This window comes from Littorina saxatilis, linkage group LG8 (assembly GCF_037325665.1).
Source record: "Littorina saxatilis isolate snail1 linkage group LG8, US_GU_Lsax_2.0, whole genome shotgun sequence".
NCBI lineage: Eukaryota > Metazoa > Mollusca > Gastropoda > Littorinimorpha > Littorinidae > Littorina > Littorina saxatilis.
In genome coordinates this window covers 74,432,070-74,449,093 of record NC_090252.1, presented here as the reverse complement: position 1 = coordinate 74,449,093, position 17,024 = coordinate 74,432,070, and the positions used below count along the sequence as shown (strand labels likewise).

General features: G+C 40.4%; 2 long non-coding RNA genes across 2 annotated transcripts; one reads left to right on the top strand and one right to left on the bottom strand.

Annotated features, from left to right (window-relative positions):
* Positions 1-1,610: 1,610 nt before the first annotated feature.
* LOC138974338 (uncharacterized) lies at positions 1,611-4,035 on the top strand. The gene is made up of 3 exons (XR_011458403.1): positions 1,611-1,756; positions 2,241-2,508; positions 3,222-4,035. It is a non-coding gene; the product is annotated as an uncharacterized lncRNA (long non-coding RNA).
* A 146-nt stretch (positions 4,036-4,181) lies between these two features.
* On the bottom strand, positions 4,182-6,359 carry LOC138974339 (uncharacterized). Its single transcript, XR_011458404.1, has 3 exons — positions 6,041-6,359; positions 5,537-5,687; positions 4,182-5,011 (listed from the first exon to the last, which is right to left on the bottom strand). It is a non-coding gene; the product is annotated as an uncharacterized lncRNA (long non-coding RNA).
* Positions 6,360-17,024: the final 10,665 nt, after the last annotated feature.

The following is a 17,024-nucleotide window of genomic DNA, read 5'->3' as shown; positions in this document are numbered from 1 at the left end:
TGTTATCTCCCGTAACTCTGCATATTTTTATCGACAGCAACATTGCGTCGGGCCGATGTCGGGGTTTATTATGTACATTTGCCGAGTTTTACACACAGTCAAAACGGTATCGGCGCGACAACGGACGACGACACACGACATATGACGACGTCACCCGACTGAAATCGTCAGTCGGCCGACGAAAGCTTGCTAGCTGGGATTTCTTGAGCGATACCAAAACATGAACAGAACACACACTATCTGCCTTTACCGCCACAGCAGAATGACAACATAACTGTGTACTTGATTTTAGTTCAAAACATGGAAACTGACAAGAAGTGTTAACAGAATTGAATGATTTGCACGGAACTATACAACCGCGCATTAATCGATGGCCTGCGCAGGTGGACTGGTTGGGTGAATATGATTCGATTAAACTTTCGCACAAAAACTCCTCTTTTCTTTGAATAACTGAAGAAAGGAGGAATAAAGAGGTTACATACCTCGTCTCAGTGATTATCAAAAATAATGGTCTCAGTTCGCGGTCATGAAAAAGCTAGCTGAAGCTCGCATTTTTGCTCGCTGAAGCTCGCATTTTTCCTGATCCGCTAACTTCGACCATTATTTTTGATAATCACTGAGACTCGGCATGTAACCTCTACTTACCAGCAGTCGACACGCGGGGATACATATGCCCTTTGACCTTTCCTTGGGGATATCCCGGGTATTACAAATAGAATACGGGATTGTGGGAAAGCTGTTCATAATCCAAAACGTTTGGAATGAAGCAAACGAATTAAATACAAGAATTACGAGTTCAGAAACAAATAACATAAAATTGCCGTCGAAGCGGATTGAACCCGGGACCACAAAAGTAAGAACTAGCGCATGATCGAGCGCGTTACCAGCTGAGCTAATCTGTCGCATTGTAGTCGAGGGAGATTTTAACTTCAAATATTACACTTGAGTTCTCGAGCGTGGGCGACAACTGACTCGAGTTTCCGAGTCTCTCCGTTCGTGTTTGTGTACTGTTCTCCATATCTCACTGTTCGGGGGTAGTTCAGTTTATAACTGACCCTACGCTCCCGGTCGCGAAATTTTTTTTCACACGTCAGTTGCGGGCTTTCAATCCCGAAGGCTGGTTCCGAGTAACTACGAACGTAATCGGAAGTTCCGATGTTTGCCAAGTCAAAGAGCCGAGTCGAACACCGTGACTATTCTTCTTCTTCTTCTTCCATATTGTGACCACGGTCATTTTGGCTGACCATTATGTCACATTGTGGAGGGTTGCAGATTCCAAAGAGTGAGAAAAAAAAAAAAGAAAAAAAAAAAAAAAAAAGGGAGATACTGTACAGATCTCTGCGTCATCTTTGACTTTGCAAGCAGCTTCGGAGATTTCAAAACAACGTTTTTGCCCCAAAAAAGATTGTGGGCTCTTTTTTTTTTCCTCCTCAAGTTATTTTGGACGTTGAGCGTGGTTTGTCAGACCTATAGCGTTTCGGTTTTTAGTCAAGTTACAAAATGGCAGTCCAAGGCAAGGAGCGAAGGTGATCAATACACCACTAAACAGTTCCGCGGCCATTGCGACAGTGCGCATGCGTAGCATTTTTTTCGAGTAAACAACGCGTCGTGCTTGCTTCTCAGCAACTTGAAACATGTGCGATTTGAGCGAGATTTCCATCCAGAAGGTGCGACTGTGGAGCACTGAAGCATCGAAAACCTTGTCGTGTGTACGGAAAACGAGTGTGGAAGGTGCACACGAGGAACTTGTAGCTAGGTAAGTTTTATTTCTTTCGTTATTTACTCTTTGCAATGATGCGATGTGTTGTTCATTCCCAAGACCGGTTTTCCGCCCTGTAAGTTGTAACACTAACAGTAACTTAGTAAGTGCTCTCTCTTCAGATACGCTTAACTTTTCAGTTGATTAAAGTCAAAAACTTGAATAAGTGCCGTTGATCTGTCCACGGAATCTAACTTACTATGAAGCATAACTATATTCCGATTCGTGATGCACAGGCTACATGTTGCGATAGTGTATGCAAAAGTTTTCCATTTTCAATCTGACGTGTGGGTAAGATATGAAACAACAAACATGCATACTAAGTTGCCACTGCCAGTTTGTATAGCTGCTAAGCTTACCTCAGGCTGAGTCAGTGAGTATTTGGTACGTTTACATACAAAATGGTGATGAGGGGGCCAAAAAGAATGCCTTCCACAGGTGCGAAAAACTGTGATTTGATCTCAAGGCCTTTTTGTTTTAGAGCTGTTCCTGCTTTGGAACTTGGGAGATGGGATTCCTGTCGACCGTGAAGCAGAAAATGCAGAGAGGGTGCTTCTTCGGGAGTACAAGCAGAAGTTGTATGTGAAAGGGGTGCTTTATCCTGATCCATTCATCATCACAACTGGATTGAAAGGCAGCAAGATGGGCGATTCCTGTGGCCAAGCGTCTTCATCGCCGGCTGCCTGTGAGTGTGAGCTCGACCTCATGCATCGCCTCGTCAACGAGTTTTAAGGAGGAAAGGCTTACAGGTAGGAAACCTCTCTACTTTTTTAAATAAGTCATATTTGCACTTTACTTTTGAAAAAGAGAATGGTTCAAGTTGAATTGCAAGATGGCAGTGCAGCCTAACATTTTGGTTTCAGTGAACAGGGAATGTGTCAAAATCTGAAAAACCAGCATACTAGTATTAATACACACTAAAATTATGCCTGTCGCTGTCATATATACATATAATTTTTGAAAAGTGCAGTGATACTGATACAGTTAATCAGCAATGACTGAACCGACTTTCTAAATTCAGGGATGATCAAATCATCTGACTAATGGCCAGGGGCGAGTACACAAAATCCGCTGTGCTAGTTAAAACCGCTTGGCAACTCGCCTGGTTGGCTAGTGAAAATTCTCGTCAAATGCAACACTTCTGGTTGTATACTCTAGTTTCAAAACGTTATATAAACAATGCAGTTATAGCAACTGTGGTTTGTACCCGGCAAGCAATTCTTTTTGGTGGACTGGACTTTCTTGAAATGACTCACCTGTCTGGCAAGTTAAGATTTTGAGATCTGGCCATCCCTGCAACTGTCTTAATTTTGCAATGCTCTTCATGCAAGTTGCACTCAAATTTGTGAGCAATTTGTTATGTACAACTTGGTAAATTGTCCTAAATGATGCTTTAGTAAAAGTTGTTGTCTCCTTTCTCTTTCTCATATTGATTATTTTCTTTTTTTCTCCCTTTTGGCAGTGTTTTGACCATATGCAACATGCTGCAAGTCATTTTGGAGGAGGAAGCCCCTGATTGCATCTTTGTCAAAACCAGAAAGAGACTTCTACCTGTCTCCAAGAGTCAGCCATCACAACCACCTGTTACCCAGAGCCAGCCATCACAACCTCCTGTTCCCAAAGTAATCCAATCCTGTTGCCCGTTTTGATACAGGCAGCAACAGGATGCACTTAGGAGGAGGAACTAGTAGAAGTAGGGAAAGCGGTATTAACAAAACAGCTTTTTCCTCTTAACTATGAAACCACACAGATAAACAAGGAGAGCAACCCTTCCACAAAGTAAACAATCCTGACGACTCTAATTTGAACAATTTGTCAACTCATGTAAAAGCTTTGCCAGATCCAGGCATTAAGCTCTACTCGTTACACATGTAATGGGCATAGCTACATTGTTGAACAGCTGCTTCGTTTCTGTAAGTTTTCAGCCTGAAAGGTAGTAGGGTGGGTCGCATCTAAAATATAAATGTTTGTCTTGTCAAAACCTATGTTAATTTTCCTACATTTTAAGACTCCCTCTTTTTCTGTAGTGGATTTTTTTTTTATCAGATTATTGTTTGGAGTTCTGAAAAGGAAGGCTCCTGTGTACACCATTATAGATATGACTTTTACTGTACTACATGTGTGTTTTTGGTATATATATATATATATAAAACTAGATATCTGTCTTCCCAATATGTTCATTGCCAAGTGGATGAAGTCATCAGATTTGATCTGCTGCTAGTGATAACGTTTATCAACATAAGTAAAGTTTTTTGAGCTGACTGGATTGTGTGCATTTTGTTTGCAAGTGCTGATATGTTTGACTTTGTGCTGTAATGCTTTGTCTTGTCTCTCATTCTCCCTTTCAAAGTACGAGAACTCAGATTTTGTTCTGACACACTCATTGCATCATACAAACATCAATAAAGACACACACAGAAAGTGAGCCAAACAAACATTTTTCCTCAGAACATGTTATGGTATGCACAGGGGACATGAAAATTATGGAGAGAAGACTGTGCGCAGGAAGAAGAGAGAAACATTCAAACAAATGAAAACAAACCTGTAAATTGTTTAAGGTTGCTCTTGGCCACTCTGGTGACATGTACTTTATTCTACCTATATTAGCGAAACCGATAGGCTAGATCCTGAAGGTCTAATCCTCGTCTCTATTGCATAAACAACATCTCATCTATACTATAACGTTTAGGGTCAATACTCATTGGTTGATCGCTAAAAATTCTTGTCTTTTTAGAATTTTTGACTTTTTCCTGCCATCTTCTTGTTGCAAAGGGTGACACTAAAACCATGAATTAATTGTAAGAGACTGGTCGTGGCTATACCAATGCAATATGATATGTTCTGCGAGAAATCAGATTTCTGAATAACCATGGATTTTTCCTGTCTGCGTTCTTTTTCTTAGCCATGTTTGCAATCTGTAGTTTGAACATCAGTCTATTGTTCTCCTTAGTCAGCTTAATCATTGCAATAAGATTGCGCATAACGGGTGTGCATTAAGTTGGCATCTGCTTATACAAAAAAACTATCAACAAATAAGCAAAAACAAGAGCACCCAGAAATGTTTCTGTTGTGAATGGGTCTTGTTCAGGGCTAGTCACACTTTTCTGGCAATCAACTAGCTGCACCATTCCTCTCCCTTGATGATCCTTGGGCCTGGCACGTCTCAAACTGGAATTCCAGATCTCGCATTGCCCATTTTCTTCTGCCTAGCCGGTGCTCTGGTCGGGGTATGTCTATCAGCACTCTTGCTGTCTGAAACATTGCCAAACAGGGTTCATTCTGTCAGTATTTATGGTAGTATTACATCTTCATGCAGGGTTCTCCACATATGTTGTCCGTTTGGGTTCCATGCCCCCAACTTCAACTTATAAAGGTGGTCATTTGGACCCACTGTTGTTATTTTCAGTGCAATACAGAACTCCCCCTGTGAATTCCCCGGTACACTTGTTTTTGTTCCTTTGGCTTCTATGGAGAGCTCTCCTAATGTTGATCAAATCGCACTCTGGAAACAAACCACCCACATAAAACTTAGCTTGGCTTCCAACATTCATAAGCCTCATATATTGATATTGATTGATATTCATTCTTGTTCAGATTTCAAAACACACGAACAGACGAAAAGTCAATTAAATAACTCAAGCTGTAAGGCACAGACACATCATAGTGATACTAGGAACAGCATGTGTGAACAAATACATTCAACACCTTACCATCTTCTTTACTGCGTACCGTCACACACAAAATATAACAAGAAAGTTATTTAAAAAAACAACTTACTCTGTGTTGAAATCCAGGGTATCCCAAGTTTTGTGTTGGGAAAGAGTTCTGTGCAGTTGGTGTGCCATCAAGAAAGTGTTGAGAACAAACCCTTGCAGGTGAAAAAAAAGCTTGTGCTGGGTTCTTCTTGTGTGTTGGATGCGGATGCAAGCTGTTGAAAACAGACAGATGCATATCAGATTTAACAATTTATGGCTCTACAAAGCAATTTTTTATTGCTTTTTAATCACAGCCATGCTCTAACAACATGAAGTAAAACAAGAAACGGAAACACACTGACACAGAAAGTGAGCCACATTTTTTGATCTCATGCACGGCAGATTCAAACAAGTATTTCATGCAGTGCCGGTGTGCAGTTTTTGTAACGTTCAAAGCTGTATAAATGCAGGTCTAGCTAAACGGTTTTGTAATCATGCTATGGAATTTGCAGAAAAAAACAATAAATCGCATGAATGTCAGGCAATAAAATAAGTTGATCAAGAACTGTTACAGTGTTGCGCTTACCTGAACGGTGGTTGGCATGAACAGCCTACACAGACTCGTGTGGATCCTGGTGAATTTTGCAAAGTTTAGCTTTCCACTTTGAAGACGGTAGCTTCCGTTGTCACAATCAATCATCGGGCAGTGACATGCCATTGTTAAAATCGATAATCGCTGAATTTACATCGACAAAACAACAAAATAAACACAAGTGTCGGACTTGTCAGTCGCAGAACATACGCAAAGCTGTGTTGCAGACGATTTGTTTCCTCGAAAAAATGACGCAGCCAATGAGAGGCGTCTGTGCGGTCACATGATTTTCCTTCTTTGTTCCATGTAAACGTCGGAACTGTTTAGTGGTGTATTCGGAAAGAATCTCCAATGATGTTTGCTAATGCGAGAGAATTGGGACGGGCGAACCATTGCATATTAACCAGAGGTAAGTTTCCATGTTTCGTTTTATACTTAGAGTGGGTCTTTGCGAGTATGTGTTGCAACATGTGTCACTCCGCTCACTGTCACTGACAGTCACTGAGTGTCAGTCTCTGACAACAACATTGGATGCGTGTATGTATGTATCCTTGCCTTACGTCAGGTACGAAGATAGTTGCCCTGTACAGGGATTTCCTCATTAATGTGGAGAAGAAGAAGAGTACCACTGCCACGTTTTTGCAACCTCTTTTTGACCCAATTCGAGATGCATGAGTCATAATATTTTAAAAATCCTTTTTTTTAAAGATTGAATCTAACTTCCAAGACAGTGAATAAAAAATCAAAGCTAGTGCTGGTCAAATGTTTTAATGCTAGAATTAAAAATAGATAACCTTCTCGGAATATAATTGCAAGCAGGTTGGAGGCTAGTTCAAGAATCAAATTGCTGACTTACCCAGGCTGGCTGGTTACAGTGCGTTTCTTTGAAAGGCAATCAATGGTTCTACTGCTCTGCTAGTACTCACCATTTTGAAAGTGATGTTCCCATGATTGGTACTTCATCTATTATTTTATTGCAGGTCTCCTCTCAGCTGAAAAAGCCAACCGATTGCTGCATGGCCAGCGACGAATCAGGTAAAAGGTTTTATTATACATACACTGTCAGTGTCAGTGTTATGACATACAGTGTGGTTTTTCCTTCCCCTCTTTCTCATTCTCAAGTTCTGGTCAGAATAACTCATGTGGAGGTGTGCGTGTGTGACTGTGAGCAAGACTGAGAGAGTGGTGGTTTTTTTTTTTTATAATTCAGGTTCAGGGATAATAATAAAATAATGAACACCTACTGACTTAGACTCCAAACCGCAAGCTCTTAGGCCTAAAAAAAAAATAGGTGTGGTTACGGTAACCCGACCTACCCTATTTTTGGGGGCCGACCCTATAACTTTTTATTACATTTGTCAAATAAAATACACAAAAAAACAAGTAAACGAGTGCAGACAACGCAACGAAAGCGAAATCGCCCGAGTCGCACACTTATTTCCCTGTCAAGTAGGTTTAATTTGTACACATTAGAAAAAAAAAGTAAAAAAAAAAAAGTGATTGCCTACCTACCTACCCTATTTTTTTGGCTATGTTACCGTAACCACACCTATTATTTTTTTTCGCCTTAGCCTTATTTCACCAGTATGGTGATCACTTCCTCCCGTATTGGAACCATTACTAATATACTAGAAGCGCATGACTTTCAGTGTGTATGTTTGATTAAAAAAAAATGCATTGCAGTAAACACTGTCACTGTCAGGATATAATTATCTCAATGAAACTGTGTGTCAAGTTCTATTATTATTTTCCTTTTTTGAGTATGTATAACATGTATATTATGCATGTGTGTAGAGCACAGAGAGCGTAAAACTTTAAAAAGAAAATAATAATAAAACTTGACACACATGATTCCTATGATAATGTAGGACAGTGGCATTGATATCTTTCTAGAAATAGAATAATATTTCGTTTTACATTCAGTGAAATTTTGACTGAATTAGTGAACTGAATGTGTTCAAATATGGTGACAGACATGTATACAATGTAGACAAGTTAAAGTTGTATGTGTGTACATCACTACATGTTCTGTAGCTTACAAGTTACATTGAAAACAGCCTTGACTATAATGGAAATCCACTTAATCACTGTCTTTGGGGTTCCAACAAAAATCAGACGCAGTAAGGGGGGGGGGGGGGGGAGTCGGGGGATTTTATTTGAACTTGTCTACCAGGGAAAAAGAATGTTTAAGCTCTTGGCATTTATGTGGGTTTAGTGTGTGTATGTGTGTCAGTTACAAACAGTACACAACTTATTCCTTTATACTCATACTTAGACTTGTTCTTGTCGTTGTGTTTAAGATCCGTTCCTTTCTCATTCATTTGTCAGTAGTGACTGAAGATGACGAAGACTTGGCCAGTGAATGTGGATGAAAAGCAGTGCTATCCAAGTCCAGCTATGATCGATGGGGAAACTACAGCAACAGCCGCAGAGGATCACCGGACAAAAAGAATTGTTTCCCAGTATTGTAAATGTCCACTCAGTATTGGTTGTATTGAGCATTACAACTTGTTGCTATTGTACATTTTTGTCAATGTTTTAAAGGCCCGCTACGCCTCACAGGGCCGGACTAGGCTAAGAGTAAGAGGAGGGGTGGGGGGTTGCCAGTGGTGGTCCAGGGGGATGTTCCCCTTGGCGGGTCAAGGGGCTGAGCCCCTTGTGGGGGTCAGGGGGCTTCGCCCCCTGAAGCAGATGGGTAGGTCATAATTCTGAGATAGGAAAATGGTCGCTCCTTGCATGAAACGGCATAAAATAAACAATAATAAAAAATGTTTTAAATAAGTGAGGTACATGTTTAGGCTAGGGGGGGGGGGGCGTTGTGCAACCCCCATAACCCCCCCCCCCCCCCCCGGTAATCCGGCCCTGCCTCATTTAAAAAGTTGTCCTATCGTTTTGAACTGAGCGCTGTCATTGTCCCATAAGAACTCCATTCCTTTGGACGGTGCAATATTCTATATTTTTCTCTCAAGATACACATTTTCAAAAAGAGACCGAGCGCTGAACTGAAGTTGTGCAGTGCGGATCTTGCGTTTTTGGGAATTCCAAACCGTTTGTGATATGAGCTGTTTGGGTACACCTGTCTGCAGCACATTCAAGTTAGGAGTACGGGAGACAACTCCAACTGACCATAAGTCTTGCGTCTGCTTTTGTTTTCAGTTCAAGACATTTTGACGAAGCGCATTGAATTATGCCACCGAAATAAAACTAAGGCCTGTCCACTTACAAAAACTGCTGGGTCAAAGTTCAGTAAATCTTACATTTTCTTAAAGGTACTGAACTTGTCAAATCCAGGTGCACAGAGCCCCTGGGGCTTTTAGTCATACCTCAGGCAGCTATCCGTTAGAAGAAGTACCAAGTTTCATTGACTTGCACCCAAAGAGTCAAGAACTGCGATTTTTTTACGAATTAATTTCGTACTCAGACCCGGCTGGTCTTGACCTATTTTTGGATCTAAATTTAGATCAGGTAGATCACCACATCATGCACACAAAGACACCTCACTAGCAAACTATGTCAGACGTCATCATGAGTTTGTGTAAAACAAAATGGAGGCCGGAATCACTCAGTTGAATCGAACTCCGACCAAACACCACGTAATAACTAAGTTAATTTATGCACTCGCGTGAACAAGAAACTGTCGAGCTTCACAGATGTCGTCGTTGGGTAGTTTTGGGTTTGTTTTACTACCATAGGAGGATTTTTGAACTGTAAATGCACTCAGCTGCAACAAAAACGCAAAACAAAGGCTGTGAGCTGCACTGTGCCTTTAAGGAAATGTGCGGCAGTAAAATTGAATTCGGAAAATACATGGAATAACCTGGTTTTCTGCATAAAAATAAATAAAACAATTGTGAATACTTCTTCTGCGTTCGTGGGCTGAAACTCCCAAGTACACTCGTGTTTTTGCACGAGTGGATTTTTACGTGTATGATCCTTTTTACCCCGCCATTTAGGCAGCCATACGCCGCTTTCGGAGAATTGTGAAAACTGATCGACGTAGAGTGCCGTTGGAAACAGTCGTTACATTGGATTTCTAGGAAACTGTTTAACAGCGACATCATACATCAGAAATTCCTAATATTTGGCACAAAGATACACATGTACCAATCTACAATCATATAGAACGATTTTTGACAACAGACTACAGTTGAATTTTGATATCTTTTGTCATGAGGATGAACGAATTTCTTACTGCATATTCATTACAATAATTAATTTAAATTCAACTGTAGTTTTTAACAAAAAAACACGTTCTTTATGATTGTAGAAATAATACATGTGTATCCTTAAATATTATGAATTTCTGATGTATGATGTTGCTGTAAAACTGTTTTCTAGAAATCCCATATGGCGCTGTTAATGCTAGATTCCATAGCAACAGCAGTCTATATCCATCCACAATGTTTTCATTCATTTTAATAAGTCACTTCAAGAATTAACCAGAAAACCAAGTTATTCCTTTACTATTCTTCAAGTTTAAAGGCACAATGCAGCTCACAGCCTTAGTTTTGCGTTTTTGTTGCAGCTGAGTGCATTTACAGTTCAAAAATCCTCCTATGGTAGTAAAACAAACCCAAAACTACCCAACGACGACATCTGTGAAGCTCGACAGTTTCTTGTTCACGCGAGTGCATACATTAACCTAGTTATTACGTGGTGTTTGGTCCGAGTTCGATTCAAATGAGTGATTCCGGCCTCCATTTTGTTGAGTCACTTGAGAAAAAGTGACTCTATGTAATCGGTCAGTGTTAGTCTGTCCGGCCGGCCGTCCGGCCGGCCGCGAAATTTTTTTTCACACGTCAGTTGCGGGCTTTCAATCCCGAAGGCTGGTTCCGAGTAACTACGAACGTAATCGGAAGTTCCGATGTTTGCCAAGTCAAAGAGCCGAGTCGAACACCGTGACTATTCTTCTTCTTCTTCTTCCATATTGTGACCACGGTCATTTTGGCTGACCATTATGTCACATTGTGGAGGGTTGCAGATTCCAAAGAGTGAGAAAAAAAAGAAAAAAAAAAGGGAGATACTGTACAGATCTCTGCGTCATCTTTGACTTTGCAAGCAGCTTCGGAGATTTCAAAACAACGTTTTTGCCCCCAAAAAGATTGTGGGCTCTTTTATTTTCCTCCTCAAGTTATTTTGGGCGTTGAGCGTGGTTTGTCAGACCTATGGAAGCGTTTCGGTTTTTAGTCAAGTTACAAAATGGCAGTCCAAGGCAAGGAGCGAAGGTGATCAATTCGGAAAGAATCTCCAATGATGTTTGCTAATGCGAGAGAATTGGGACGGGCGAACCATTGCACATTAACCAGAGGTAAGTTTCCATGTTTCGTTTTATACTTAGAGTGGGTCTTTGCGAGTATGTGTTGCAACATGTGTCACTCCGCTCACTGTCACTGACAGTCACTGAGTGTCAGTCTCTGACAACAACATTGGATGCGTGTATGTATGTATCCTTGCCTTACGTCAGGTACGAAGATAGTTGCCCTGTACAGGGATTTCCTCATTAATGTGGAGAAGAAGAAGAGTACCACTGCCACGTTTTTGCAACCTCTTTTTGACCCAATTCGAGATGCATGAGTCATAATATTTTAAAAATCCTTTTTTTTTAAGATTGAATCCAACTTCCAAGACAGTGAATAAAAAATCAAAGCTAGTGCTGGTCAAATGTTTTAATGCTAGAATTAAAAATAGATAACCTTCTCGGAATATAATTGCAAGCAGGTTGGAGGCTAGTTCAAGAATCAAATTGCTGACTTACCCAGGCTGGCTGGTTACAGTGCGTTTCTTTGAAAGGCAATCAATGGTTCTACTGCTCTGCTAGTACTCACCATTTTGAAAGTGATGTTCCCATGATTGGTACTTCATCTATTATTTTATTGCAGGTCTCCTCTCAGCTGAAAAAGCCAACCGATTGCTGCATGGCCAGCGACGAATCAGGTAAAAGGTTTTATTATACATACAACTGTCAGTGTCAGTGTTATGACATACAGTGTGTTTTTTACTTCCCCTCTCTCTCATTCTCAAGTTCTGGTCAGAATAACTCATGTGGAGGTGTGCGTGTGTGACTGTGAGCAAGACTGAGAGAGTGGTGGTTTTTTTTTTATAATTCAGGTTCAGGGATAATAATAAAATAATGAACACCTACTGACTTAGACTCCAAACCGCAAGCTCTTAGGCCTAAAAAAAAAATAGGTGTGGTTACGGTAACCCGACCTACCCTATTTTTGGGGGCCGACCCTATAACTTTTTATTACATTTGTCAAATAAAATGCACAAAAAAACAAGTAAACGAGTGCAGACAACGCAACGAAAGCGAAATCGCCCGAGTCGCACACTTATTTCCCTGTCAAGTAGGTTTAATTTGTACACATTAGAAAAAAAAATTTAAAAAAAAAAAAGTGATTGCCTACCTACCTACCCTATTTTTTTGGCTATGTTACCGTAACCACACCTATTATTTTTTTTCGCCTTAGCCTTATTTCACCAGTATGGTGATCACTTCCTCCCGTATTGGAACCATTACTAATATACTAGAAGCGCATGACTTTCAGTGTGTATGTTTGATTAAAAAAAAATGCATTGCAGTAAACACTGTCACTGTCAGGATATAATTATCTCAATGAAACTGTGTGTCAAGTTCTATTATTATTTTCCTTTTTTGAGTATGTATAACATGTATATTATGCATGTGTGTAGAGCACAGAGAGCGTAAAACTTTAAAAAGAAAATAATAATAAAACTTGACACACATGATTCCTATGATAATGTAGGACAGTGGCATTGATATCTTTCTAGAAATAGAATAATATTTCGTTTTACATTCAGTGAAATTTTGACTGAATTAGTGAACTGAATGTGTTCAAATATGGTGACAGACATGTATACAATGTAGACAAGTTAAAGTTGTATGTGTGTACATCACTACATGTTCTGTAGCTTACAAGTTACATTGAAAACAGCCTTGACTATAATGGAAATCCACTTAATCACTGTCTTTGGGGTTCCAACAAAAATCAGACGCAGTAAGGGGGGGGGGGGGGGGGAGTCGTGGGATTTTATTTGAACTTGTCTACCAGGGAAAAAGAATGTTTAAGCTCTTGGCATTTATGTGGGTTTAGTGTGTGTATGTGTGTCAGTTACAAACAGTACACAACTTATTCCTTTATACTCATACTTAGACTTGTTCTTGTCGTTGTGTTTAAGATCCGTTCCTTTCTCATTCATTTGTCAGTAGTGACTGAAGATGACGAAGACTTGGCCAGTGAATGTGGATGAAAAGCAGTGCTATCCAAGTCCAGCTATGATCGATGGGGAAACTACAGCAACAGCCGCAGAGGATCACCGGACAAAAAGAATTGTTTCCCAGTATTGTAAATGTCCACTCAGTATTGGTTGTATTGAGCATTACAACTTGTTGCTATTGTACATTTGTGTCAATGTTTTAAAGGCCCGCTACGCCTCACAGGGCCGGACTAGGCTAAGAGTAAGAGGAGGGGTGGGGGGTTGCCAGTGGTGGTCCAGGGGGATGTTCCCCTTGGCGGGTCAAGGGGCAGAGCCCCTATATTGTGGGGGTCAGGGGGCTTCGCCCCCTGAAGCTGATGGGTAGGTCATATTCTGAGATAGGAAAATGGTCGCTCCTTGCATGAAACGGCATAAAATAAACAATCATTAAAAAATGTTTTAAATAAGTGAGGTACATGTTTAGGCTAGGGGGGGGGGGGGGGGGGCGTTGTGCAACCCCCATAACCCCCCCCCCCCCCCCGGTAATCCGGCCCTGCCTCATTTAAAAAGTTGTCCTATCGTTTTGAACTGAGCGCTGTCATTGTCCCATAAGAACTCCATTCCTTTGGACGGTGCAATATTCTATATTTTTCTCTCAAGATACACATTTTCAAAAAGAGACCGAGCGCTGAACTGAAGTTGTGCAGTGCGGATCTTGCGTTTTTGGGAATTCCAAACCGTTTGTGATATGAGCATGTTTGGGTACACCTGTCTGCAGCACATTCAAGTTAGGAGTACGGGAGACAACTCCAACTGACCATAAGTCTTGCGTCTGCTTTTGTTTTCAGTTCAAGACATTTTGACGAAGCGCATTGAATTATGCCACCGAAATAAAACTAAGGCCTGTCCACTTACAAAAACTGCTGGGTCAAAGTTCAGTAAATCTTACATTTTCTTAAAGGTACTGAACTTGTCAAATCCAGGTGCACAGAGCCCCTGGGGCTTTTAGTCATACCTCAGGCAGCTATCCGTTAGAAGAAGTACCAAGTTTCATTGACTTGCACCCAAAGAGTCAAGAACTGCGATTTTTTTACGAATTAATTTCGTACTCAGACCCGGCTGGTCTTGACCTATTTTTGGATCTAAATTTAGATCAGGTAGATCACCACATCATGCACAAAAAGACACCTCACTAGCAAACTATGTCAGACGTCATCATGAGTTTGTGTAAAACAAAATGGAGGCCGGAATCACTCAGTTGAATCGAACTCCGACCAAACACCACGTAATAACTAAGTTAATTTATGCACTCGCGTGAACAAGAAACTGTCGAGCTTCACAGATGTCGTCGTTGGGTAGTTTTGGGTTTGTTTTACTACCATAGGAGGATTTTTGAACTGTAAATGCACTCAGCTGCAACAAAAACGCAAAACAAAGGCTGTGAGCTGCACTGTGCCTTTAAGGAAATGTGCGGCAGTAAAATTGAATTCGGAAAATACATGGAATAACCTGGTTTTCTGCATAAAAATAAATAAAACAATTGTGAATACTTCTTCTGCGTTCGTGGGCTGAAACTTCCAAGTACACTCGTGTTTTTGCACGAGAGGATTTTTACGTGTATGATCCTTTTTATCCCGCCATTTAGGCAGCCATACGCCGCTTTCGGAGAATTGTGAATACTGGTCGACGTAGAGTGCCGTTGGAAACAGTCGTTACATTGGATTTCTAGGAAACTGTTTAACAGCGACATCATACATCAGAAATTCCTAATATTTGGCACAAAGATACACATGTACCAATCTACAATCATATAGAACGATTTTTGACAACAGACTACAGTTGAATTTTGATATCTTTTGTCATGAGGATGAACGAATTTCTTACTGCATATTCATTACAATAATTAATTTAAATTCAACTGTAGTTTTTAACAAAAAAACACGTTCTTTATGATTGTAGAAATAATACATGTGTATCCTTAAATATTATGAATTTCTGATGTATGATGTTGCTGTAAAACTGTTTTCTAGAAATCCCATATGGCGCTGTTAATGCTAGATTCCATAGCAACAGCAGTCTATATCCATCCACAATGTTTTCATTCATTTTAATAAGTCACTTCAAGAATTAACCAGAAAACCAAGTTATTCCTTTACTATTCTTCAAGTTTAAAGGCACAATGCAGCTCACAGCCTTAGTTTTGCGTTTTTGTTGCAGCTGAGTGCATTTACAGTTCAAAAATCCTCCTATGGTAGTAAAACAAACCCAAAACTACCCAACGATGACATCTGTGAAGCTCGACAGTTTCTTGTTCACGCGAGTGCATACATTAACCTAGTTATTACGTGGTGTTTGGTCCGAGTTCGATTCAAATGAGTGATTCCGGCCTCCATTTTGTTGAGTCACTTGAGAAAAAGTGACTCTATGTAATCGGTCAGTGTTAGTCTGTCCGGCCGGCCGTCCGGCCGGCCGTCCGTAGACACCACCTTAACGTTGGACTTTTCTCGGAAACTATCAAAGCGATCGGGCTCATATTTTGTTTAGTCGTGACCTCCAATGACCTCTACACTTTAACGATGGTTTCGTTGACCTTTGACCTTTTTCAAGGTCACAGGTCAGCGTCAAAGGAAAAATTAGACATTTTATATCTTTGACAAAGTTCATCGGATGTGATTGAAACTTTGTAGGATTATTCTTTACATCAAAGTATTTACATCTGTAGCCTTTTACGAACGTTATCAGAAAAACAAGGGAGATAACTAGCCTTTTATGTTCGGCAACACACAACTTAACGTTGGGCTTTTCTCGGAAACTATAAAAGTGACCGGGCTCAAATTTTATGTGAACGTGACTCATTGTGTTGTGAATAGCAATTTCTTCCTGTCCATCTGATGCCTCATATAATATTCAGAACTGCGAAAGTGACTCGATCGAGCGTTTGCTCTTCTTGTTTTACACAAACTCATGATGATGTCTGACTGAATGTCAATCACTGGGAGCAGTCAGAAGAGTAAGAATTTTGTTTTGTTCTCACTATCAATTGCTTATGAAGATCATGATGTTGCTTAGTCAGTCCTAGAAATAATGTCCTAGACCTGTCTTACCTTGCTGTTATCAGTATTTTTGCCCTCTTTCATTACGATGCTATGGTATTTCTGTGGGTCTCCACATGTGTTTGTTTATAAGGCGGAAGTGACCTCCCCTTGTACACAATAGGCCCTCAGAGAAAGCCTACGGACAGACTAGAATAGAACATGCACATAACACAGAATGTCTGCACAGCACACACACACACACAGCAATACAGCACACCGTCTTGTACCTCCTTCTGCCCTGCCGAAGTCGGGGTATCCTTTTTAATCCACCGAACAATTAATATCCACAGCCATGTGTGTCTCCTGCCTCCGAACCACTGTGCTCCGAACACACACGCTACAGAGCTCGACTCGATGTGCGCAGTTTCGTATAAAAATTATTTTCCAAAATTCCCCACTGTGTTTTATAAAATAATCATATTATGAAAGCACATACTTTTTTTTATCTTAGTTGTTATGTATTTATTGTTAGTAAACATCGGCATTATTCATGTTTTACTTTAAACGCAATCATTGTTATTTATAGATCACAGGCACCTGATGTAAGTAGGTCACACACGTGTAAATGTTGTGCCCAGTCCTTGTTTTTGTTTCTGTTATTATTTTAGTTAGCAGGTCTAGTTGAGCACGTATTAAGTATTATGTACCCACTACTAGTTATTGTG